This window comes from Serinus canaria, chromosome 9 (assembly GCF_022539315.1).
Source record: "Serinus canaria isolate serCan28SL12 chromosome 9, serCan2020, whole genome shotgun sequence".
Taxonomy (NCBI): domain Eukaryota; kingdom Metazoa; phylum Chordata; class Aves; order Passeriformes; family Fringillidae; genus Serinus; species Serinus canaria.
The window spans coordinates 2,563,419-2,591,277 of NC_066323.1; positions in this window are offsets into that span (position 1 = coordinate 2,563,419).

The following is a 27,859-nucleotide window of genomic DNA, read 5'->3' on the forward strand; positions in this document are numbered from 1 at the left end:
CTTGTTCTATCACCTGGAGAAGAGTCCACAACCTCCTTTGCTCCATCACAACAACGTCCTGCAGCCTTTTTAACCCTTTTTGTTCAGTAGAGAGGCTTCTTGTCACCTGGCAGCCAAGTGGAGGCTTTACTGTCCTAAATGAGGCTGAAGATGGACCACACAGAGGAAGACCACTGACCTGGAACTGTGTTTTCTGAATTTCTCCATCCATTGCCCACAGGCCCTGGTGGCAGGACACACCTTCAGGTGGCAACTTCATTATTCCTGTTAGAAAAATGTTAGAATATGCAAAAAAACTGTTGGAATTCTTGTTGTGGGATGATAGTGGTGGTTTATTTTGACACTTCCACACTCTGCATGTGGATATTTTCTATTGCAATTTCTTCTTTGGCTTCCTTTCCTTTTCACCTTGTGGGATAATCCTCCATACATCCCAATTCCTGGATTTTGCCAGGGTACACAAAAATGGAGATTAACCTGCAGTATGTGCTGTAAGCAACAGCCTGGATTTTCAGGGCATCTGGATTTAGAGTTGCCAGAATTAGAAACACGAGCCAGACGAGATCACGCTAGGGCAATTCCCCAGGACTGGGCCATAAAGCCAATCAATTTAAAATGTAATAGAAAGCCCCCAATTCTGGGTGAAGGAAGGCACTTACTGCTCATTTGGAAAGAAAAGCTCATATTCTAAATTGCTTTTCAGATCAGACTTGAGCCTACTTTTAGTGATGTCAGTGGTGCCACTTCCGTTCAGTCCAGCGGTGCCAGAATTTTCTGTTTACTGCTGTTACTTCTCCTTTGCCTAAGATCCCTGGCAGCACCACTCCTTGCATGGTCCAGAGGAGGCTCCAGGATGAGCAGAGGGATGGAGCAGCTCTGCTGGGAGGAGAGGCTGGGAGAGCTGGGATTGTCCAGTCTGGAGAGGAGAAGCTTTGGGGTGAGCTCAGAGTGGCCTGGAGGAGCTGCAGGAAACCTGGAGAGAGACTCTGGAGAAGGGATGGGTGGACAGCACACAGGGAATGGCTTCACACTGACCCAGAGCAGAGATTGATGGGATGTTGGGAAGGAGTTGTTCCCTAGGAGGATGGGCAGGCCCTGGCACAGGTGCCCAGAGCAGCTGTGGATCCCTGGCAGTGCCCAAGGCCAGGGCTTGGAGCACCAGGGACAGTGGGAGGTGTCCCTGCCATGGCAGGGGTGGCACTGGATGGGCTTCAAGGTCCCTTCCAACCCAAACCAGTCTGTGATTCCAGGATTCCTCTCTGAGGACAGTCAGGAGGTGGAAACAGAGCTGATTGCTCAGAGGCAGTGAGATTAACTCATTTAATCTCATAGAAAATGGAATTCACCAGTCCTGGAGGAGATGGTGGCAATGATGTCTGCTCTGCTCTGCTCTTGCAAGTCTTGCCCCAAGTTTGTTTTTGCTCCCAATGACAGGAGTGACCTTCCATCCAAAATGGGCTCAGCCAGGAAGTTCAGGATGAGCTGACTCACTCCCACTTATCCCTAATGGAAGTTGTGGACAAATGCACCTCTAAAAATGGCCACAGAGATGTGGGGCCTGAACTTGTGGCTCTCTCCTAACACCAAACACTGCAGCACTTGGGTTTCCAGTGCATGGTCCATTAACTCATTAGCAGGCACTTAGGATATAATTTTTCTTATGCTAAAATTATGAAATGGTGAGAGCCAGAACGAGCTGAGGTACCTGAGTGTCCTGCTCAGCCTCCAGCTCTAAGTGACTTCTGGAAGAGAACTGTTCTCCCTCTTTCCCACCAGCCATGATATTTGATTTCTGGTGGCAATTTCCAGAAGGAATCCTTCTGGAAATTGCCACCAGAAATCAAATATCATGGCTACCTGACATGCAGGATTGCCCTGTTTCCTTCTCTGATATAATTTCGTTGAAGAGGAAAATTGCTGGTTTTCTTTTTCAAATTTCGAGGCTTTTGGCAATTTTATAGAAGACCAAATTTCTTTCCCCAGGAGATTTGGGAACTGCCATTTTTGGTCACTGCATCCAGGGAGTGATTACATGTGGGTGTACAAGGAGAATCAGAGGTCAAGGAAGTCAGACTCACCCAGGGAAGAGCAAATTAGGATAGTTCTGAATGGAAGAGTGGAAGGAAAATGACAACACTTTTGAATTTTACAAAATTATGTTGAAAAGTAAAGGGAACACTTTGCTCTCTACAAATAACATCAGTCAGAGAACAAGAAATTGGTCTTAATTTGGAACTGGAAAGATTGATATCAAATATATTTGATGGAGAGGATGGCAGGGACTGGCTAAAGAGGTCACAACCCCACAGTCCTGTGGCTGTTCACATTGACTGGCAAATTGTTTGTGACCATGTTCTACACTCCTTAAAATAAATGCATTGTCAATAAACACAGGAGGAAAATCCAGCAAAAAGCAGATTTGGAACCAGATTCCAATAGAAACGACGACATCAAAAATGTAACAAGAAAGAATTGAAGGTTTCTAGATCAAGATGGCTAACTTGTGTTCTGGGCATTTCATATGCAGGCCCTGAATTCATGGAATTGGCTAAAATCATCTTCTTGGAAGTATATACAGAATATATGGATGACTGCACACCTGCATTCTTGGATTATTTATCCACATCTTCAAGTTTTCAAGGTCCTTGTGTTTAGGGTTTTTATTTTCCAATCATTTTCTCTCCTTCTGCACCATCCATCTCCCCCTGGCTGGCTGCATAGCTGGGAAATACCAGCTCCTTGGGAAGCCACCTTCCAGAAACCAGAACTTTGGGGGAAAAAAATCTCAAAAAAGCAGATTTACAGCAAGCTCTGAGCACTGGGATTCCTGAAGAGAGAGAAAAAATCTTAGGCACGAGTGTAATGTTGGAATGTGAAATCCATAACAATTTCCTCCCTACTTTCACAGTTTCAAATGTTTGCAGTTCCAGGGAGTGTGAGCGAGGCTCCCTTTTAGCTGTTGATTTAAGTGGGCTTAAAACCCAATGAATAAATTGTCCATAGCTCATCAGCTTGTGGGGTGCTCAGTGCCCACACCCCACACAACAAACTCCACATCCCACTGAGAGCAGTCTACGGCCAGAAGACTGCGGGAACACGGCGGCGGGACTGTCAAAATAAAACATGGAAAGGGCTCAGAAATGAAAGGAGCAGATATTGGTTCACAATCAAGCCCATAAATACGTGTCACCCCTGTCCTCTGGGTGGTCTGCAGCAATCAGGCTGCTCAATTCTGAGCAGATTTTCCAGCTGGTGCTGTCTGATTTGTCCTTCCCTCCTTGCTGGGCGATACCAAGGGGGGAAGTGAAAGGCTGAAGTGGCTCCCTTGGCCACTGCAGCCAAGGGGATGTGGATGTTTCAAGCTAAACATCCAACAAATCCAGGATAATTCAAGGCTAATTGTGTTTTATTGTGTTAACCCTTTTAGGGAAAAAAAAAAAAATCAATGAAAATAGGTTTACAGCAGCTGTTTTCACCTCCCAGCAAGCTTCTGCACTTTCCCACAGAGGTTACTCTGAAGGTGGAAATATTCTAACCTAAGGAATAATAGTAATAATAATAATAATAATAATAATAATAATAATAATAATAATAATAATAATAATAATAATAATAATAATAATAATAATAATAATTTGCACTGTGGGAATGCAAATTAGGGAGTTCCTCTATGCAGGGTACTGGAGAAATAAAAACTTTGCACACAAAAGCTTCCAACCAGTGACCAGAGTGTGTGAATCTACCTGTGACTGTTCCTCTTCCTACCTACAACTCCATACCAGGGCCTGATAAAATCACCTCAGTTGTCAGTATAGCTCTCCCAGAGGTTACTACCTTTAACAGGCCATTTAAATTATTTTTCTGAAGAAGCCATGGAGGCAGATCCAAACTTTGATGCCTGATATTTGTCCCAAATAATCCCCTAACTGATTTTAGGGTTGGAGCCCAGCTGCTAAACCAGCTCCTTGCTTCAGCAATTTCTTTGGGACTTTAGGTGGGATTTAGTGCAAAATCTTTTTTCTTGCTTATTTAATATTTAGAGCTAGCATTGATAAGTTGTGCAATTGTGTTGTTTAAAATGCAATCTTTTGTTTTGCCATTTAAGCAGTATTTTTTTGGGAAGAATTCATTCCTGATGGAGTCATTTGGGGCCAGCCTTATGTGAAGGCCTTTGAAGGGTCCCTCAAACTTGAACAATTTTCCAGCTTAAATACACAAGGGAGGTGAGTTCCCTCTGGAGCTGCCTGCCAGGGCTCCATGCCCACCTCTCCTTGCTCTCCTGCATCCTGAAAACCCTGCAGAAGTTAAAGTTTTCAGGTTGCCAGAGGGACACCAGGATTGCCCAGGCAGAGACTGATCCCTTCTTTTTAAATATGTGACTAAACCACATTGTACTGTTGAGCTGGATGAAAAACAAAAAAATAAAAAAGCAGCAGAATGGCAAAACTGCTGCAAACCTGTGAGAACAGAGGCGTTTTCTGATTTTTTGGTGTGCAATGCAGATGCAAACAGCACCACTTCTTTCCCTCCATTTGCATATCTGTAAATGACTGCAAGGCAGGGTAGGAGGAGGCCAGCTGGATTCAATTACACACAAAGGTAAAAATCTTTTCCTTCTGATTTTCCTTTTGCAGTTCTGAGCAGGGTCACATCCTGAATTCCTTCCCAGACTCCAGAAGAAGGAGTGGAGCTCTCAGCAGCACACAGTGATGAGAACCATTAAAAGAAATTCTATTTTTACACTAATAATTAATGTTTGGTCTCGTGCAGCCTTCCCAGGGAGCCACAGCAAGCACATCTGAGGGCATTAGAGCTGCTTAGGGAGATTTCAGGGGACACTAATCTGCAGGACTCTTGCTGACAACCCAAAGGCAGTGTCACGTGGGAGCCTGAGCAGGGCAGACCCACCCCAGCCCATCTGCAGCAGCCCTGAGCACAGAGCTCCCAGCCTGGGATTCCTCAGCATGCTGGATTTACTGAGGTCACAGCTGCATTTTTGGTGTGTCAGAATGATTTCTATTATTTTGGAATAACAGAAATGATTGTTCTATTGATGATTATTGTTCTATTAATAATTATAATAAATTCTGATTTTATAATGGTAAAAGTATAAAATGTTATAATTTTATAATTAAATAGAAATATTTCAGTTATAGATGTAATAATTTGTATTAGAAATAATATAAAGGCCCCAGGTTAGTGACAGAGCTGCCTCCCAGCCCAGGATGAGATGCAAACCTCTTGCTCTGTGTGATTTTCACCTACTTAATAATAATAATGATAAACAACAGCACTCATCATCCTCTCCACTGCCAAGAACAACAACTACAACAACAATAATTACAATAACAACAATGTTGCCTTTCACTAGCTCCTTATAAGCCTCGAGCATTATTTTATGCATCTTCTTAGGCATTTTTTTTTATTATTCTTTGCTTCATACTTCAAGTAGCAGCAGCTCCTGGCAGTGCCATAATTTCTGCACATGCAGCAAGGCAAGGGTGCTCAAACTGGGACACAAACCATGAGGAGTGGGTGGACAGTAAATAATTATTAATTCTTTCCAGCCGTTTGTACCTTAGAGAGGTCTCCAGAGTGTTGTCACTCTGAATTATTGGCCTTTGCTGATGAGCACAATCCTAGGAATTACTCCCAGACAGCTCTTTTGTACTCGGTGCAACACGAAATTGAGCTAAACCTTCCCTGTGCCTGCCTTGCCTGCTTTCTCACGAGGCTTTAGCACAGCAGAGGATTTCCCAGGTAACCAGGTGCTGCTCAAATGCCCTAAAGTTGGAGGGGGATAAAGGCAGAGCCAAGTAAGTGGAGCAGAGAATTCTCTGGGTTAGCATGACAGACAGGTTAAGATGACAGACATTGTTCCCCCTCCTACTTGGTCAGCTATTTTTATTTTTTTCTTCAGTGGATTTTCTCTTGGAGAAAATCTCTTTTCTTTTGGAGTCTCTCTGCACCCAGCAGTGTCGGGGAAATGTGCTCACAAAGCTCAGCCACCCAGGGAAGGGCATGGTCTCCAACTTGTGCACAGGGAGGGGAACAGAGAGGGATATTTGGGGTTTACAGACAGAGGTGGGAATTTGAGGGAGAGTTGGAAAGTCTGGACAGTCTGGCAGTGGTAGCAGGGATGGAGACTCCTTGCACACCCAGCCTGGGGCACAGGTGCTGCCAGCAGCAAAACCCATCATCCTTGGCACTTTGGGAGAAACAGGGAGGGGTTTGAGCTCCCCAGCCAGCCCCAGGGAAGTGTGCCTGTGGTTATTTCAGTCCCACATTAGCACTTTTGGGAGGAAGCCTGGTGGGGTGGGGATGATCAGGCCCGGGAAGGGAGGCGGGAGGTGTGTGCATCTCCATCCTGCCTGCAGGAAATCAGAGCAGGTTTTGGAGGCACTGTGATTCTCACAAGACTGGGGAAGGTTCCCACCTCCTCCAGCCTCTCTTGTGTAACCCTGAGGACTGGATTGGAGCCCTGGTTGCTTGGCTTGGAAGGTGGTTTTAGTCTAAGGCTCCTGGAAGTCCATTTGTTCTCACCAAAATGCCATTTGTTCCTCCTTTCTCCCATGCAGGTAACCTGGCTCGGACACAGAGTAGTCCCTCAAAGGATCCTTGGCTAATTTTAGCAATCCAAGGGTAACTTGCCCCATTTATTGCAGGTGGAAGGAGCAAAAAAGCCTTTCTGCACCAAGGCCCTTTTTCTCTGTTTGTGCCAGTGCGAGTGAGGCGAGAGCCTGACTTTAACAGAACAGATAAAAATAAACCCAGCCATGGACAAAGCCAATTATGTTCTCCACTGCCTAGGGATGGGCAGCCTAATTTGCAGCTGACAGCGATTTGATGGACTGAACCATCCTTTTTCTGATCCAGCATTTGAAGTAATTTTTATTGTAAACCAATCATTAGCATGCAGGACTCTCCGTACTGCCGGTGTCACCGTGACAGATTCCCACAGCCCTGCTGCTGCTGCTCGGGGCTTCTCCTCCATCCCTCACTGCCCTGGCACCTCCTGCAGGGTGCTGGCCATGGCACACCCTGGCCCTGTCCCCAGCAGGGGCCCTGGGCACAGCAGCTGATGGGTTGGGTGAGAGGGACAGCGCCAAACTCATCCCCAGCTCTGGGGGCACAAGCTTCCAATCTCCTCGCTGTCATTTTGGCAGGGCTGCTGAATTCACTCCTCCAGCCCAGAGTGTGCAGACAGCACATGAGGCTGGGAGTGTAGCAGTGAGCATTTCCTCCATCTTCATCCGCAATGGCCTCTGATTTTGCTCTCTTGCGTGGTTTATAGGTCATAAAATGATTTCCCCCTCCCTGAGGACATTGTACTAGTTTGTGTCTGACATCTGTGCAATCCAGTAAGTCCTAAGCTGTCGTGTAGCATCCTTCTGTTCCCTGCCTGGGCTCAGGGGCACAGCTCCTGCCCAGCATTCTTGGACAGAACACCACTTCATCACAACCAGCTGGAATGTGCTTCCACCAGAGCTTCAGCCATTTCTCTTTGCAGCAGCCCCAGAGCTGCTGGAATTTACTTGTCTGCTCCAGAAAAACTTCCCCACGGAAGCTGTGGGGTGCAGAGGTACAGGGAAATTTGGAGAGGATGCATGGAGGGTGAAGAGCTGCTGCTTTTGCAGAGGTGGTGTGATCTACATCCCCTTTCCAGGTCCACGAGAGCTCAGAATGGACCCAGGAGGTTCCAGCTACATTTCCCCCTATTTTTAGCTGTAAAATCTGCAATTTCTTCCTTACCACTGTGAAGTTCAGTAAAGACTGATTAACAAATGATAGACACCCACTGCTGCTAACAGGAGCAATAAAACCCTGTAATTTTCACCAGACAGGTCACCAAGACTTTCCTCTAATCCTGCAGGGTTTCAGCAACACCTCCACTCCTGCAAAGCCCTGAGGTAAGGGAGGGTTTTTGAGGCTGTGTCACCCAGTACAGAGATGGTGAGACAGGCCAGGGTCAGGGCAATTTGTGCACCTCAGCTTCTGCTCCTTCCACTCACCTGTGCCCAGGTACCTGTGTGCTGAAAAGCTGTGAGGAGCAAACTCTGTATTCTCCACTCATGCTTTGTGCTGTATAATTTACACTGATTACATGTTTGTATTGGCCAAACATAGATATATTGCTTTTATTAGCTCAAAAAAACCAAAGGGACGATGGAGAAATTGGTTTAATCATTTCAGAATAATTTGAAGGTGGTTATTTCAGAAGGAAATCTAAGCAGGATGTGTCCTGGCAGGGAGATTTCTGGAAACATCGAGGCACAGGGATTCTTGCAACAGAGGGGATCCTATGCCTGGTGTTCCAAGGTCCTGCAAGCTGGAGTTCTACCCCTGCAGGGACTCAGCTGTGGCTCCTGCCCTTTGGGGTGGGGTTTGGTCACACAGGTGCTGGAGAGGTGTAGGATCTGCACTGAGCATCGGGCACGGCTCAGGGTGGGGTTGGCAGAACTCAGGTGCCTGTGCTCATCTGGGGCTGGGCTCTTTCTCCAGCAGCACTGACACAACCAGAGCACACAGAAATACAGGCTGGGTATCAGGAAAAAGTATTTTACTGAAAGAGTGATAAAGTTCTGGAATGGCTGCCCGGGGAGTTTTGGAGTCCCCATCCCTGGGTGTGTTTAACAAAGCCTGGATGTGGCACTGGGTGCCAGGGTTGAGTTCAGGTGTTGGGGCTGGGTTGGACTCGATGGTCTTGAAGGTCTCTTCCAACCCAATCTGGGAATTCTGTGATTCTGTGAATTCTGCACGGTCCCACGGGAAGGGCAGAGAGGCAGGAACGTTCAGGAGACAGGGCTGGGATGTCTCTGCACAGCCACCAGCGTTCCTGGGATCTCTGCTCGGATCTGGGGTGAGAGTGGTGCCCTCAACGAGCGGCGCCGCTGGGAAGCGCTGAGAGCAGCCCTGTTTCCTGAACAGCCCTGCCAAAGGAAACAGATTGCCTCGGGCAAGACATTTAGAGGGTCTTACACTTCTCTTTGTGCTTTTAAAGCTGTTCTCGCTGTCGGTGGAGCGCTGCCTGTCCGGGATGGAGCCGGGCAGGGACACGCCGAGCACACCTGCCCGCAGCTGGGAGCGCTGCCCGGGGCATCCTCCGGGGCAAACTCGGGCCATCCTCCGGGGCAAACTCGGGCCATCCTCCGGGGCAAACTCGGGACATCCTCCGGGGAAAACTCGGGCCATCCTCCGGGGCAAACTCGGGCCATCCTCCGGGGCAAACTCGGGACATCCTCCGGGGGGAACTCGGGGCATCCTACAGGGGAAACTCGGGGCATCCTCCCGGGGAACTCGGGGCATCATCCCGGGGGAAACTCGGGCCATCCTTCGGGGGGAACTCGGGCCATCCTCCGGGGGATCTCGGGGCATCCTCAGGGGGAACTCGGGGCATCCTACAGGGGAAACTCGGGGCATCCTCCCGGGGAACTCGGGGCATCATCCCGGGAGGAACTCGGGGCATCCTCCGGGGGAAACTCGGGCCATCCTCCCGGGGGAACTCTGGGTATCTTCCTGGGGAAACTCGGGCCATCAGGACGGTCCCCTAGCATTCAGACACTGCTGCGTGTCTGCTTTGTGTCACAGTCCCAGAATGGCTTGGCTTGGTTTGGAAGGGACCTTAAAGCCCATCTAATCCCAGCCCCTCCTGGGCAATACACGATTCCATGGCCGGGTATTTGCCGGTTCTCGGCTTCTTTTCCTGCCTCTGTCGAGGTGGGGGTTGAAGGCTGGAGACGGAGACTTTCCGTTTTAGGTCTGTATCAAGGAGTGAGTTCTACAGCCTTCTACTAACGAGCTGCAAAATGGCCAACTCGCTTTCTTTACAAACTCTTTTAAGGCTAAACTATCTAGTTAAGAAATGACACCGAAATTATTTTCACTTTTAACCCAATAACTAATCACTCAGAATCCACAATGTGGACTTTTCTGTCCAAGTACAAAATACCACCCAAACCCATGAAGAAGGACCAGCCTCTGCCCTAAACCCTCCATCTTGCTCTGTATTTATTAGTATATTCTAAAACCCCAAACTCTAAGTTTTCCACCTGTGACACTTCCACTCCAATTACACACCCATAATCCCAGTGCTGTCACTCAGTTTTGGAAGCCTTCTCCATGACCTCAGGGGGAGGTGACCCCCTCTCCTGGGGGATCAGTCTGTCAGCACAGAAAGTCCAAAGCTCTCAGCATCCAGAACTCCAACAGGCACTGGCAGGGGGGATTCCCAATCTCAGGAAATATCACAGAATCACAGAATAGCATCAGAGAATGGTTTGGGTTGGAGGGCACCATCCAGTCATCCACCTTCCACCATCCCAGGGTGCTCCAAGCCCTGTCCCCCTGGCCTTGGCCCCTTCCAGCCACAGCCATACCCCAATTCCCTCACACAGCTGTTTGCAGCAGTTAAATACATCTCTAGCAAATGTAGATTATGGCCAAGGGTTGCTAAAATTGAGGCTTCTGAGTTTCTGTGCACGTTTCCCAGTGATTTCCACAGGCCTGGTCCTCCCACCTGTTTAAAATAAGCCCTAAGAATATTCACCTGGCAGCACTCTATGTTTAGACACTTATTTTTAAGATTTTCACTTCAGTTTTAATGTATTCTCTTTTTCTGGAAATCAAAAGAAAGCTTGCTAGGAAAATAATTTGAATTTCCATTCCTCCCCCCATTTTTCCATGTTGATTACTCACAGGTATCTCTTATTCTTCTGCAAGTTCTCTGAGTCATGGATCCTTCCCTAACAATCCCTGCCATGCACACCCAGCACAGGCTCCAGAGCAGAACAAAGGGATTCTTCAATCAAATTACATTTTCAAATAAATTTTCAAACCCTAATTTATCTTTTAATTAGGTAAACAGTTGAGACAATGTCTTGTGGCAGCCAATTCCTGCAAACAGTCACTCATTCTAGTTCAGTTCTTTGCTACTATAAACCAATGTGTTGATCTTTAAGTACCCTCAAGAAATTTGATCTCATTTTAATTGGTGGAAAAATTGGTCAATAATTGTTATTATATGATCAGTTTGCCTCCAAGTTTGTTTTCTGTATAGATTTTAATGTATCTATATAGCTTAAACCAGTTTTCTGAAAGGGGGAAATAACATTATAACTCATTTTGGGGATTGTAAAAGGAGTCATTTTCTTGAAACTGGTCTTTAATACAGCTAATAGCTCTTGGCTTCACCTCGAGATGCTTAACAGGCCCATCATTAACTGTGGCTAATGAAAAATTAATTAAACTTTTTATAATCTAATACCGGATGACAAATCATTATAAATCATGCCCTCGGTCATTCATGTCACTAAAGGCAATAAATGAGTTGGAAAGTTCACATATCTGTATAAAACTGTAAACAAATTCACAAGGAATTGTGCTGGCTGTCAGTAGTTATTGTTATCAGCAGCTTTTAAAATTTCTTTTTGAGATTCCCAGAATTCTCACTAAGGGATGACCCTGCATGTAATTTTTGGAAGATTTAATGAGAAAACATTGCACATGATCAGAGAGTCCTGGCACCAGGATGAGCCACGCCAGCCTGGACGGGGATTAGCAAAACTGGGGAGATTTGGAAGGAGGAGGGAAGAATTATTACAAAGTCTGGCAGGACATCATTTAAAAAAGAAAACAAAACCAAACCTTATTTCACTGGATTTGAAAGTCTTGCAGCAAAAACAGGGAACTGTTTGGTTTTTTTTTTCTTTCTGTTTGGAATTTTCCTGAGAGACCCAGGGAAGGAACAGCAGCAAGATCCATTACTGGTGTCTGCAGAGCAGTTTAAATGCCTGAGATGTGCAGGGTTAACAGGGAAACGCTGAGCACCCCAAGAGCCTTTCACAGGACAGGTCAGAATCCCTCTGTAAACCCAGAGGGTGTTTCCAGGATGAGCTCACAGCCCCCAGAGCTGCCCATCCATGACCCATCCCAGCTGCAGCTCCTGGGGGGAAGCAGTGCTGGGGTAGGCAGGACCCCAACCCTCCTGAGCACCCAAATATTCCCTGTGGAACTGGGGCAGCCCTGTGGGTGCTCCAGGAGCAGCAGGGAGGTGTGGGGCAGGACAGGGGCAGCTCAGGAGCTCCTGCCCAGCTCCAGGCCCCATCCATCAGCTCCCAGCACTTCCCTTTCAGGGCTGCACACGCTGAACCTTTTTTGTAGGATGAGAGGAGAAGTTTCCTTTGAAGTAACTCCTGCTCTGGGTGTGCTGTGCTCCCTGTCCTTTATCCAGCTGCTCTTTCAGTGCTGCCCAGCCCACACCTGCTCCTCCTCAGGGCCACAGGACCCGACCTTGTCTCTGTGGTCCCTTTGTTCTGCCTGCTGTCCCCTCCTGTCCCCTCTGGGCTGTGCCCAGCCCCAGTTCCACCCTGGCTCAGCTGGAGCCTCCCCACAGATCTATAAATAAATACCCTGGGCCAGGCAGAGCCCAGCAGCACATCCACACCCCGTGGAATTGCCTTCCTCCTGTCCCCTGTCCTGCTTTTGGGGTGCACTTGTGCCTGGGGACAAAAGCCCTTCTCAGTCAACTTATCAAAGCCCCCAAAGTTGCTGATGTACTCCAAAAATTACTGCAGCCCAACACAGACATATTTTCTGCCTCTCCCTCTCGCTTGCAACAGCCCAAATTGATTTATTTTCAAACTCAAGCATCAGTTTGCCAAGTGCAGGAATATGTAATGCAGCAATTATGGGCATTCCCCAAAAGCTGCTTTTATGTATTTATGAAGAAAGCTCCCATGGGTAGCACTTCATCTCAAATATTTGACTTGGAAATGCTTTTATTTTTCCAAGTTCTTTTCAGATTGCTCTTTTGAAAGCTGATGTGATATTTTTCATCTCCTGTAACACTTCTTTGAAGGGCCACATTCTGTCGCCATGGTTTTGCCATGCAGGACTTTTAGGCAGAGAACAAACTTTCATGGTGACATGAAAAGTTATTTTACAAAAGAGATCACAGCACCACATTTGTTTTTTCTCCAAAAAACACATTTTAGCTGATTTTTTTTTTTTTTTTGGATCATCTGTAATTCAGACATACCAAAAATGTAATTAACTTCCATCACAAAGTTCCAGTTCTGGTGCAGAGTATGGTCCTGGGGGTAGAATCCAGAAATTGCTTCCAGCATGTGAAATGTGCAATTATAAAAAGGAAATATTTAACTCCCACCATGCTCTTGGGATCACAATGTCAATTAGAGACCTCCAAAAAATTAATTATTTCATCAAGTGGAAACACCTGAGGAGGGTCCACGGCCAGGGTGTTCTGCCAGGGCTCCCCAAGGTGCAGAGCTGGCTTTAGGAGGGAGCTGGGGATGATTTTTATAAGACATGAAGGATCTGCTTTAGGATCAAAATATTGAACATAAAATGAATAATCATCCGGTGATGACAACAATGAATGACAGTGACACTCAGCTGGTGGGAATGGCAGTGGGAAATGGGGGTGTCCTGCAGGTGAGAGCCCCTGAGCAGCCCTTGGTGAAGCTCTCACCTGCAGGAATTGGGCTCAGGGGTAAATTTACCTCCAGAATTGCCCTCAGGGTACAAAAGAAGGGCTGTCCCTGTGCCCACTGTGCCACAGAAGGTGCCACTGCTGCCTGGCTGGGGCTCTGAGAAGGAAAAAAAAGGATTTCTGTGTGACCCCCACACTACCTTTAATATTCCCTTGAGTGCTTGGGACAATCCTGAGGACGTCTCTGATAGGAAATGAAAATAAAAATGGAATTTCTCTCCCTTCAGAGCCTTCCCACGGAGCTGGAGCTGCTGGGTGCTGGCTGGGGCTGCAATTGATGGGCATTTCCAGCAGGAATTGTGGGAGCTCTCCTGTTGTGTGGCAGATTTCTTCTGGAGCCAGCATTGCCAAGCCATGATTAGATCAGATGACACCATGGGAAGTTCCAGAGGGAGAAAAAGCCGGAGCAGGGACACTGCTGGAATGTTCTGTCCTCAGTGAAGGGCCTCCCTTCCCAGGGATCCCGTGAAAGGCATCAAGAGTTTGGATCTGACAATCCCTCCCAGCAGAGAGAGCCTGATGAAGGTCAATAATTTGGATTTCAATACCCAGCAGCCCTCTCTGCCTGGATGCTCGCTCACAGTGGGATCATTTCCTGGCAGCCCCTTGCCCTGCAGCAGGGTCTGTGGGATTGCACCCCTCAGGCTGGAACAGAGATATTTGTATCTCCTGAAACCATGCACCTTTGTGTTTGTCTCTGCATTCATCCATTTCCCTCTCTTTCCGAGGCAGGATTTCCACTGACTAACACCATGGGGAATTTGGGATGAGGCAGAGTCAGTGCCAGTTAAAAGCAGAGCTGAGAATTCCTCTGCTTCAGTTCCAGGGCTCTTTTATGGAAATCAGGGCTCTAAGCAGGAACCTTTTGTTGTCACTTTGGGAGAGGTGGTGTGGCAGGATAAATTGAGTCATTAATTGCAAACCCACCCGTGGGATCTCGGGATATGGATCTGATGTGTGGGAAGGCATGGGAAGTTGAAGGAATGGGATGTGCAGAGGCTGCCACAGGGGAAAAAAATATCCAATATGAAAGGTGAGAACAGAGGAACTGAAAAGAAAAAGGTGATTTTAAAGAAAAGACAACTATCATCTGCAAAAAAAAAAAAAAAAAAAAAGGGAAATAGCAATAAGAATTAAATGCTGGATATTCCATATTATTCCAAACATTAGTTACAGAAAGGTGCCATAAACTCAATTTCAGTGTTTGCTGAAAAATGTGGGGATTTTCTGGGCCTCCTGTCCCTGACTCCTGGTATTTCACAGGAGCCCCCACAGGTGGAGTGGCAGGAAAAGGACAATGGAAAGGATGATCCAGAGGGGCTTCAGGTGCTGTTAAGGGGGTCAAGCCCCCTGGGAGCTCAGATCCTCAAATTCTCCTTATTAATTTGCATTTATTTAACATTTTCAAAAGGCTTTTGATGAAGTAATACAAATAGAAGGAATTTATGAGAAATTGTGGCATAAATACTGAAAATATTGGTTTTTCCAGCAGAGCAGAATGGGAGAAACCACTGCTGGATCTTGTGCAGCTCTGGCAGCAACTTTGCTGGTGATGTAACCTTAAAAAAAGCCCTGAATTGGGCTGTCAAATAACCTGAGCAGCAATGTATAGATGTATAAATGTGTCTGAAGTGTTACATAAAGGAGGAATTTTAATATATTACAAAAACTGGAGACGTGATGGCAAGAAATCTGTTAATTAGCATGTCTGCCACACATCTTTTGGAGCAGTCACCTTAAGAAGGACTGAGGACAGTGTTAGCAACGATGTGATACAAAATAATTAGCTTGTTTTCAGGGCTTAAATAGTCATTACTTTCCTGTGAAGTCCCTAATTAAGCTAATCCTAGTTTATAATACATTAGCAACAACTATTTGTGTGGAAGCTACTTCTTAGGGGGCTAAAAATAACATTCAAGTTTTGAAAGGCTCAAAATGATCTGTAAAATTGTGGAGCTCGGGACAGGAACAATACAGACTGGGAAAAAAAAAAAAATTATGTAAGAGCTTGATTTATTCCTCACTGCCCACATGAAATCCTCTCACCTGAAGGCTGCAGATGCAACTGTTTAAAGGCTTTCATGAAACAATTTTCTCCTTTCTGCTCTCAAAGCCCATGACAGGCTGCTACCACGATTTTCTCAGGAGGTCCTGTTGCAGCACTGCCCAATTATTTCCTAAAAAGTGTAAAGATTTTTTTTTCTCCCTGACTGGCAGTGGAAGAGATGAAGGAGTGATTTTCAGTTTGATGTTCCTCTTCAATCAAAGGGAAAGAACTGCTAACGGGGAGTTGACACAAAACAAAGCACAGAAGTCTGTGCTGGTGGACAAAATGGGCTTTGACCTCTGTCCACACACACAAAAAAGGAACTGAAAAGGTAGAAAAAGATACAAAATCTGGAAGATCCACATCTTGCAGTTGCTATTTTTCCCAAGTGGAGAGAATTATGGCTTTCCTTGACCTTTTTGCCTTGCTTGATCATCTACCTGTGGTCAGTTAGAGGCAATATTTAGGTACAAAGCCCTCAAGTCATTCAGGAATGAAATTATCTGTGAGATTACCTCGGGTGGGAAAATCCAGACTGATGTGGAAGACAAAGGACTCCCCTCCCAGCCAAAAGGAATAATTTACTGGAAAAAATTAAACAATGAATCCTACAAAATTAAACATCCAATGAATCCTACAAAAGATCAAAACGGAGCAGAAACCTGGATCTCCCACTGGCTTGGATTTACAAGGAAGGAATTTCAGTTTCCACTTGAAGACAGAGCTGAACTTCTCACTTAAATAATTTGTAGAAGCTTTTTTATCAGCTTAGGCTGAAAAGCTGAGTGAGGTAACCCCAGTGAAAAGTGCCTGAGATCCACCCGAATGCCCTGAGCCATGAACCACGGGGTTCCCTCCACCTGGAATGTGTGCAGGCTGCATCAGATGGTGGAACATCCTCTCTGTCCCCCAGCTCTCCCTGTACAGGATCAATAATTCATCCTCTTTTCTTACAGGGGCTGTTTAATATGTGGTGAAAGATACACAGGGTGGATAAGGGAGGCAGATTTCCTGCAGGAGGAATTTGCAGAGCTCTAAAGCCCAGGAGCAGGGGAAGGCAGAGTGCAGGGATGTGTCTCCCTCAGGTGTGACAAGCAACCTCTTTTTCAGGCCCACTTTTAATATTTTTTCTGCATGAGAGGTACAAAAAAACCACTCCACAAACAATTTGCTGAGGCAAATATCAGTGAGCCCCTGATTTTAACCCATACAAAACAGAGAGCAAATTCACCACAATGCAACAAAGTCCTGCAAAAATGTGATCTCGTGTTCAGAGCAGAGGCAACATGTGCACAAATTATCTCCTTTTTTGTGTTGTTTGCCTCTGAATTGAGAGTCCAAACTCCTGATTCTGGCCCCAAGTGAGATTTTGGTAGCACTGCCCAAGCCAGTGTGTCCAAGCCTCCATTCTCACCCTGCTGAAGGCTGGGACAGCTCTTTTAAATTCAGAAATTCTTAATGCACACATGCACAGGCTCAGGCTGGGGTTTTTTATGAGCCCCTTTAAGTTGGAAAAGATTAAGTGGAATTAAACATGGATGCCTTTTTAACAGAGCCCTCTCCCAGAAGAGATCCCTCTTTTCAGCCCTCACTCCAAAGAGTCCTTTAGCAGTGTTAGATTTGAGTGCAGATGACAAGCTGTACACAGGAACCAGACATTTCTGTCCCTATCATCACTTATTAACTGTTGTTATTGTCGCTGACAACGTCGTGATAATAACAGGGATCCTCTCCACAGCTGGCTTCAAGCTGTAGGAGTCCCTGACACTCACAAGTGTCTCAGCAGCAGTGACAGGTGAAGGCATGCTCAGAAGCAATTTATCCTGGGAGGAGAATATAAAAACCATCCGAGCTGCCTGAGGCCTTGGGGGGGTCTTTGCTAACCCTCAGGATTTGTTGTAGGGTTGCAAAGCAGCAGCAGCAGCATTTTCTTTTCATAAGGTATCACCTGGAAATCGCTCCCCAGAGCCAGCACGCTGCAGCTCATCCAGGGAAATCCCTGCCAGGGAATGATGGTGCAGTGAGCACGGTGAGGGCAGCTGTGGGTGAGTGGGAGAAGGCAGGAGAAGCAGCTGGGGGCTGATTCAGCATGGAGGGGATGTGCTGAGGGGTTGATTTCCTGCAGCTCTTGGGAGGTGTGAGGTTCTTCTGAGAGGGCTTTGCCTGCTGAAAGGCCTGGAGAGTGGATGATGCCTTCAGCATCCCAGGGTGTCACCGACATGTTTTATGAAAAATCCTTTCCTTAGGATTTTTCCCCTCCTGAGAAGCTGAGAGGCCTCAGGAACAAACTGTAAACAATTCTTATCTGCTGCTGTGGGATGCAACAGGGGGAATCTGGGATTGGCCTCGTCAGGCTGTTTCCAATTAAGAGCCAATCCCAGTTCACCTGTCCGGCCGGTCTCGGTCTGAGAGAAGACCTTTGTCATTCATTCCTTTTCTATTCTTAGCTTAGCCTGCTAGTGAAATCCTCTCCTCTATTCTTTTAGTATAGTTTTAATAAATTATCTATCATATAATAATAAATCAAGCTTCTGATACATGGAGTCAACTTTCTCCTCTCTTCCCTCATCCTGGAACCCCTGTGAACAAGACTACAGCAGGGTTTTGTGTTAGGGGGATCTGAGCCTTTCAGGGACCCCCTCACCTGCAGTGCCAAGGGCTGCATCCTGTGTCCCCATCCATGTGCACTTCTCCAGACTCTGGGCCACCTCAGAGGATCAGCCAAAGCCTGAGGATCCCTCACCCCCTGCAGGTGGGATTCTCAAAGGGATGGCTGTGAGGACCTGAAAATTGTGGATGTAGGCTAAAATCATCCTGAATCCAATAAATCTACACCCATAGGACTTCAAACAAAGGATTTAAAAATACAAATTCATGTATAGTCCAGGCCCATGTGAGGTTCTCACAGATGGGTGGGAAGACAGCACAGCCTGAGCAGCCCAAAGTCGTGCCCGTGCCCTGGTGGGACCCCAGCAAGGCTGGGAATGCCAGGATGTGGCCAAAGGAATCTTGTGTTGGGTGGTTTGCAGCTCAGCCTTCAGGAGGTGTTTGGACAGCTCTCCCAGTCACGTGTTGGGATTGATGGGGTGGTGCTGTGCAGAGCCAGGAGCTGGATTTGGGGATCCTTGTGTGTCCCTGCCAACCCAGGGAATTCTGAGCCTGTGAACTGCTGAGAGCTCTCTTGCCAAGGGGAATACAGGTTGGATATTAGGGAAAAGCTTTTTACAGCAAGGGTGATAAAGTTCTGGAATGTTCTGCCCAGGGAGGTGGTGCAGTCCCCATCCCTGGGTGTGTTTGACAAAGCCTGGAGGTGGCACTGGGTGCCAGGGTTGAGTTGAGGGGTTGGGGCTGGGTTGGACTTGATGATCTTGAAGGACTCTTCCAACCCAGTGATTCTGGGAATTCTAGGAATTTTGTGAAGGCCATCAAGTGCAGCCTGGGTGCCCAATGCCCTGATCATCCACCACTGGCCTCCCAGGCTGGCACTGCCCCTGCTCCACCAGCTGCAGGAAATCTTCCCCGCTGTCCAAGGAAATAAATCTTTGCACCTTTTCCAGCTGTAAACTAATGATTCTGAATGATCAAAATAAAATGGCTCAGGCACTGTGTTATCTGAAGTTGGAAGAGGCAGCTGTGACAAACCAAAGGCAGGGGGAGCATTATTAGCCAGGCTGTGTCTCCCAGGATTTAGAGGTAGGAGATGTAATATATGGAAGGACCCAAGGGTGAGATTATCTCGGGGTAATACACCCTGTAGGTTTGGAAACTGCAGCCAAAGCAATCAGACCTGTTACCATAGCATTCCTTTTAATGCACAGATAAATTTGTAGCTCTTGTTTATATAGCTCATCCTCTGGAGGCACTAATATGATTCCCTTTAAAACTCAAGTTAATGAGAAAATAATGGAGCATTGTGGATATAAGAAACATTTTTTCCCACTGTCACTGTCATCATCTTTTATACAGTCAGACTGATCTTTGAAAGTATAAGTTGGATTTATTTTATGTACCACAAAACCTTTAAAAAATCTTTCTTTAAACTGAGCTTTCTGATTCCAGCCTAAAGCCAGAAATACTCACTGTCTAAACATATTTATAAATCAGTATATCACCCGTAAATCTTACCTTGTCCCTAATAGGAAATTTAAAATTGTAACTCTTGAAGCTTCACCTTGGCAACACACATTCCTGTTTTATTGGCTTTCCTGGACAGAAAGCGCTGATGAGATGGAGAATGTGGCCAGGGAACAGGGATCGCATCTCCCTGGCTGGGTGCAGTGAGCTGTGTAACGAAGCCATGTGTGTTTGCTTTCCTTTGGATACATCACTGCAGTAAATCTCCAGCCTTCTTCAAGGTTTTTTTCAAGCTTATTTTTACCCCATAAGAAGTCCTTCAATCCTTTTGGACCAGCTGAGGAGCTCCCTCCTCATGGAATGTCCTCCAGGGCGAGGACGAGGCATTGCCAAGCCTTGGTCCCAAGCTGGCACAAAGCTCAGTAATTCACTTTGTCTGGGAAGGGTTGGTGGTCTATACATAATTTACATTATCTAGCATTTATTATTCATACCTATAAACAAACACCTGTGTGGATTGGGCCTTCAGACACCTCAAACTTCCTCAGATTTAATCACAACTGAGGTAATGGAATTTGCTGGGACTGACGTTTTATCCTTGGCCTCACTTGGATTGTGGGAGTTTTGATTTGGGCAGGAGAACTCTGAGGCTGCTGTTGGCTGGGCCTCTGGTGAGAGGCAAAACTCATTGTGTTTGTTACTCCATAGTTTTTGTCTCTGCTGCCTCTGATTTTTCTTAATCTCACCTGAATTTGGGACTGCTCCTGCTCTCCTTTAGCCCAGGAGAAGTGTGGCCATGCCAAATCACACCTGCTCTTCCCTTCACCTCTGTGCTGCTCCTGTCCTGGGGACACTTTGCTCTGTCTGGAGAAGGATGAGAGAGAAGAGAGAAGAATGTAATAATAAGAACAATCTGGTGGGTCATGACCAAGTTAAATTTCATCTGCCTGGGCTTCTACAGAGGCTGGTGCCTGGTCTGTGAAGAAGAGCTGCTGCTGGACATGCAGGTTGAGGTGGCGAGACATCCCAGGATTTTTGAAGCCTCATTTCCACACGGGCCAATGTCAAGGCTGGCAATCCTGCTGCTAAAATGGAAATGTAATTATTGACTCGCTGCGCTGGGAAGTCACTAATGAAGTCAGCCCCAAACGAGGGAATTGGAGAGGGCTGCATCATTTGGGCCACTGAGAAATGTCATCTCAGCAGTGGCAGGGGAAGGAGTGCAAGGCTTTGGCTCAGGGTTTGTGGTTGAGCACAGCAACACAAAGCGACAAGGCTGAATTCGGATTTCGGGAGTCGAGGATCCAGGCTGATCCTATTAAAAGTCAGGACTGGGGATTCAATAAAGGCCAGAATTAATTCTGCTGTTCCTTAGGCTCTGGACAACTCAGCAGAGTGGGAGATTCCTCCTCCAGCTCGCCCACCTCTGTGTCTCAAACCTCTCCTTCTTATCCATGTTTTCCTTCGTGCTGCACAGTTGGAGTCAGACTCAGCCTGTCCCGCTGGGATCTGAGCAGGAAAACCAGTCCAGTTTTCCTCCTGACAGATTTATTTTAAAGAACTTTATATTTCTAATTGCTCTGGGACATGAAACATGTATGGAAGGATCTCCAGGGACTGGATTAAGTAGTTTTAATTATGACTCTGGCCTCTATGGAGAAGCATTTCTTGAGGAGCATTAACAAATATACTCTTGCTTTTTTAACCCCACTTGGTGTGTGGGAATTTTCTACATCTGAAAAAGAGACATTAATTTAAATTTAATGATGGTGTCTCATTCATTCTGCACACCTGCTGTGATCTACCATGTACAAATGGAGGTGTCACAGAGCAGGAATGAGGGATCTGATCCATTCTCCTTGCAAGCAGCCCAGGCAGTTGGAAAGGCCAGGGATCCAGTGAGGCTGGGTTAGGATGCCCCCACACCTCTGGCAGATGTAAAATTGTTCTCCACTCTATGTTTCCAGCACCAGAGACACCAAACAGCCCCGTGTCTGTTCCTTCCCTGGGGACTATTTCAGTTTAGCTGATTGCGCTGCTGGGAAAATATTCTTATATTCAATCCCATTTCTCCTCTAATCCCATTTATCCTACTTGTAGCCCCCAAAAGGATCTTTCCCCTCCTTGGGGTGTTTGCCCCAGGAAATTTCAGACTGTTCTTGATGTTGTCTTATAATCATAGCTCAGCTGATCTCCACGTGTCCCATATGTGCCAGCAAACAGGGAAAGCATCCTGAATGAATCCATTCAGCTCTGAATAATTTTCCTGAGCTCTCACCAGCTCCATTTCACTGCATTTGGGGTTTGATTTGTGAAACAGAAATCCCCAACTGCTGCTGCCCGATGGATATTCCACTGAACAGAGAGAAAGGATTATGTCACAATAATAGTAGCAATAATGATAACAACAATAATGATGATAAATGAAAATAATAACAGCAATACCATAATCATCATCTCAATTTCTTTGTCTTGCCAGAGAAATGTTTTATTTTGAGGTTTACTCGAATGAATTTTAGCTGGAGTTGGGGCTGTCAGAGCCTGAGCCCAAGTCCAGTGAAGACTTCCAGCTTATTTTAATGCATAAGAGCAGATTGGGATTTGAGACCTCAGGTCTTCAGTTTTCAGGATCCTGACTGACACAGATCAATGGGTTTTATTCCAGAAACTCAGCTGGGACAGTTAATGCCCATTAAGTTGGAGACACTGGGGTCCAGGCAAGTGCCAAAGCTCTCTTCTGAAGTGGATTTTATTTAAAAAAAAAAAAAGAAAAAAGAATTTGTGGCTTGGTATAAATGTCTGAAAGCACAGTATTTTAACTATTTGATGAGACAAGCCAAGGAGATAAAGAGCAGAGATAAATGAATGCATAATTTACACATTTGTTGAATGTCTGCTCCAATATTTTTCACTCTTTCCAGTCCAGTGGACCTTTCTTTCTTGTGTAATTTGTTTAAGACCCCCTTCCCTTTCCAGTAAAATCAGTTCCCCTCCAGTCTGTGGCCAAAATTCCCCATCCTGTGGTGCAGCTGGCTGTGTTTGGGAGGCTTGCTGGTGGGACTTTGAGGCAAAAGTGGAATGGAAAGTAGGAGTTGGACTTTTTATTTTATTTGGGGAAATAATAAGATTTTAAATGCCTTGTGTCTTCTAATTGCCTTTCGTGACCCTTTGGAGCTGCAATCAACTGGTTGAGAAAAGCAGCACTAAAAAAATCAAATTGTGACTTCTCAGAATTAAATTCCTGAAGGCTTTCCTCAAGGATAGGGCATTTTTTTGCATGTTTTACTTTGGAAAAACAGTGCTGGAGGGACAAAGCAATCTCATCAGTGATTTGGTCACTCAGGGTAAATCATGGCTGTTCTGCCCATTTTTGATCCAGAAAGGTCTTTCCTACAGTTTTAGCAATGCTGTCCATTCACAGCCTAATTATCTCAGATCACCTTCAGAGCTTCACAGAAAATATGATTTTCTCAAGAATCCAGTGGTATTTGAATTTATCTCCCAGTAGGAAATTGTCATTTTAAGTCCAGAGATACAAATAACAATATTTTTTTTTTTTTCTTTTAAAGATAACTTATCTAATACTATAATTCCAATATTAAATAAATCTGGGGATGGGACAAGGAGCTACATAAATAATTCACTTTAGCTATTAATGAAATACCTGTGCTAATACTCATGGATTTATTGCACCCCAACCAAACCTACCCAGAATTTTCCTGCTGAGGACAAACAAAGCAAAGGGGTTTTAAAGGCAGAGTTGAAATAATGTGGAGGCACACAGCTGACTTTTATAAACACATGAGCAAATAGATGTTGATTGCTACTCCATGCTGATAAATGCAGCCTATTGAAAACTGGGAGAAGGGAAAATGCCTGCTGAGCATTCCAGTGTGGCTGGATGCTAACCAGGAAAGAGATTCCAGCTCCGTTGTTGGGAACTCCCCAAAGCTTCTGCTTTTGCTGGGGCTTCAACAGGCAGCTGAGGCACGTGTAGGACAAACAAGAACTCTGTGCAAGAAACTAAACCCTCCCCAAAGGAGCTGGAATTGCAGAGGGACAGATCCCTGGGATACAGATAGTCCTGGGGTAAATAAATGGATAGGATTGGTGTGGTGCTGCTGATGGAATTGCTCTCGTTAGAACAAGCTGATTTAAATGAGTAAAAATATCTGGAAAGTTTTTCTGGGGGTTTTTCTTCTTCATTTTAGTCCTTTTGTTTAGTGAGAAGTAAAAACCTCTTTGTAAGTGTTCTTATGTGTGAAAAGGAGGGAGCCAAACAAATCTTCTCCTCGAGGAGGGAATCCAGAACTTCAAAAATGACACCTTCCACCGTCCCAGGTTGCTCCAGCCTGGCCTTGGGCACTGCCAGGGATCCAGGGGCAGCCACAGCTTCTCTGGGAATTCTATTCCAGGGCCTCCTCCCCCTCACAGGGAGGAATTCCCTCCCAATATCCCATCTAACCCTGCCCTCTGTCAACAGGAACCATTGCCCCTTGTCCTGTCCATCCAGGCCTTGCCCAAAATCTCTCTTGGAATCCTTTTAGGTACAGTTTTATAGATATGTCATATATATGGAGCTTCTTTTTGGGGAATACACATTGCAAACATGTTATAATGTCATTTAGCTGCATGTTTTTTGGTTTTTTTCTTAAATTTTATATAAAGATTAGCAAATACAAACTGAACGAGTGTTTGAATTAAGTGAGAAAGTGTTTCCTTAGTGAAAACCAGACTCCTTCTTTTCAAGTTTCTGGGCTGCTAGATCCAAAAATGAGAATAATACCTACAAACACACCAAAAATGAGGGAGCAGCAGGGTGGAAATTAGTATATTCTAATGGAAAAATTATAAAAAATGCAGCTGTGCTTGCTCTCCCTACTGATCCCAAACTTCCAACTCCTCCAAACTGAATTGTGAAATAATGATCTCCTTTTCTGTTCTCTCCCAAGATACACAGTTAATCCCTGATGTGAAAATCCATAAAGGATACATATATTTGGAAAGAACTATTATTAAACCAGAGAAGGCCTCAAAACAAAGCATTTCCATCATTTCCAGCTCATATTTGAACCCAGATCTAAATTATCTGCCTGGGTTGGTCTCTGTCTAATCCTTTTGTTTATAACCTGATTTTCAGGGGGAAAATCAGACTCTGGCTTTAACAGGAACATTTGGCTGGTGCAGCGAGCACACGTACTGAAATAATCTGAAACAGCCTGTCTGCTTTAGCTTTTTTAAGCTCCTGATTATTTTTTTTTTGCCTGGTGATTTCAAATGGCAGCGTAGTAAGAGCAGCAGACAGGCCTGGGAGAGGCCCATCACTGTTATCATCAGCTGTTAAACAGAGCAGAGCTCCCCAGCTTGTCACCAAGAGGAGAAATGTTAGTGACTTCAGTGGAAGTCACCCAGGTGCCCAGGAGTGCCATGGCTCTCCTGAGGTCACAGGTGGCAGGGCAGGGAAGGTGCCTCGCCCCTCTGGCTGTCCCAGCCCCAGGGAAGGTGGCACTTGGGAGCAGTGTCACCCTGGGGGATTTGTGTCATTCCCTCCAAGCAGTGATGCCTGGAGAGGCTGCCTGAGACAGAGTTAAAGGAATAGAGCAGGGATTTATTAAAAGGACCCACCTTGGGCAGTGCAAGAACCTGGCTCATGCTGGACCCAAGAAGGGCTCTGGGTCAGGAGTTCTCACCCTTTTAGAAGTTTTGGTCCCTTTCCAGGCTGGGTTCACTGTCCAGTTCCAGCCCCAGGCTCTGCAGTCCCACCCTCCCAGCTGCTCTCCTCCATCCCTGCTGTTTGCACCCTTGGGGCTGGAGCTGCAGCGCTGTCCTTGGCTCTGGGGCTGGGCAGGGATTGTTCTGGGTGCTGGGCTGGGAGCAGAGCTGCTGGCCCTGCTGAGGGGTGCAGGGTCACCCTGGGGCTGGGCAGGGATTGTTCTGGGTGCCGGGCTGGGAGCAGAGCTGCTGGCTCTGCTGAGGGGTGCAGGGTCACTCTGGGCTGGGCAGGGATTGTTCTGGGTGCTGGGCTGGGAGCAGAGCTGCTGGCCCTGCTGAGGGGTGCAGGGTCACTCTGGGGCTGGGCAGGGATTGTTCTGTGTGTGCTGGGCTGGGAGCAGAGCTGCTGGCCCTGCTGAGGGGTGCAGGGTCACCCTGGGCTGGGCAGGGATTGTTCTGGGTGCTGGGCTGGGAGCAGAGCTGCTGGCCCTGCTGAGGGGTGCAGGGTCACTCTGGGGCTGGGCAGGGATTGTTCTGGGTGCTGGGCTGGGAGCAGAGCTGCTGGCTCTGCTGAGGGGTGCAGGGTCACCCTGGGCTGGGCAGGGATTGTTCTGGGTGCCGGGCTGGGAGCAGAGCTGCTGGCCCTGCTGAGGGGTGCAGGGTCACCCTGGGCTGGGCAGGGATTGTTCTGGGTGCTGGGCTGGGAGCAGAGCTGCTGGCCCTGCTGAGGGGTGCAGGGTCACACACTGAGGCAGTGCAGAATCTGGGAAATGTGAAAGCTGAAACTGAAGGCTTCAGCAGGAGCTGAGTATCTGGGGAGCAGCTGCTGTGTGCATGGGCCAGCTCGGGCTCTGCCCTCCCTGGACTGCAGGGTTGTGTTTTTGTCTGTTTGGTTTACCAGGGAGCAGTTGTGACCCGATTGCAGATGGCAGCTGGTGCCACCCAGTGCCTCTGTCCTCTGGTGCCCTGAAGATATGCAAATGAGGAAGAAATGCAAGGGACAGCTCCTTTGTATAAAAACCACTATCTTATGCATAATATATACCCACCTTTTCTTCCAGACTGCTGTTGGTTTGTTTTTTCTAATGTGCCCTCTTTCTCTCCTGCTTCTCCCACCACCAGGTCAAAAATAAAACTAAGGGGACAAGAAAAAAAAAAAAAGACTGACAACAAAGAATTATTCTGGGACTTTTGAGAGAAACCAGGATATTTATGGATTTACTCTATTCCCTGTGATAACAAGTTTCTGAGATGGTAACACACTGTCAAATATTTTTCAAGGTTAACAGTTTAGGGACACAATTATGTTGCAAGTTGTCGGCAAGATTAATTAAGGGTATTTCAGAGATATGGGAGAAAAATTGTTCCAGCAGCTATTAGAGGGTGAGTAATCCCAACTCGAAGAGTAGCTCCCCTTCAGCTCAGCCCTCCTCAGAGAAAATATTCCCATGTTTAAGGAATACTCAGAAGCAGATAAAATGTGCGTGTTTGGGCTGAGAAGAGCAGTGATGGGGAAGCAATTCTAGACACAACCCACACAGTCTCACAGCCAGAGCTGGGATGGCCCCAAAAAGCTTATTTTTAAATAATTTTAAATAAATATTTCCCTGGGCCAGAAAACACCAAAAATCTCCCACAGGCAAAGAAGGTAGAGGTGAGAGCCAGGCTCAGCTGAGCTCCCCTCAACATCAACAACCTCTGGGAGGGCAGTGGGGACCCTATTATCCATCACTGATAGAAAAATTATCGGGCCAGGTAATAAAACATCAGGGACTGTTTGTGAAAATAATTGCAAGGTCCAGAGAACGGTGAATATGAGAGATCTTAAATAAAAGAAAAAAAACCCATCAGCAACCCAGCACTTTAATCAAACCACTGCAACCAATACACGTATCTACCCATCTATTTATAATCTGATATTATTTTTAATCCCTTTTTTCAAATCCCAGTCCCTAATGAGGGATAATGCTGGATTGAGGAGGGCCAAAGAGATTTATTGATACCAACTCAGAGCCGTGGCTGTAAATCAGGACAGTGAAGAAGTATGCCACTGCTGGCTTATGTTCTCTTCCTGCAAAAGGACAGGGATGAATGAACAAGTGTCTGAATGAATGACTGAATAGATGAATGAATGAAAGAATGAATGCATCATCAAATAAATACATTAAAATACATTGCCAGCTCGCAGGGCTCGCAAAGCGCGGGAGCTCTCCGGGGCCTTTGTACCGAGAGAGGCCTTGATTTATTATAAATTAAAATCTGCTTTGCCCAATCCCTCCCAGTGTTTAATTTTTACTGAAGGTCAAAAGGTGCTTTGCATTTGGAGAAAACCCATCCCAGCGTGGCTCCTGTTTCCAAGGAGCTCCTGCCGCCTGCTGCGGCTGCCTGGGCTCAGGGAGGGACCCCGGGGTCCCCAGGGCCACCACAGGGTGACACAGCAGCACAGTCCCTGGGGGAGGACACGTCTGCTACAATCATCAGCCTTTTGCTCCCTCCTTGCAGGGCTCAAGGCCCTG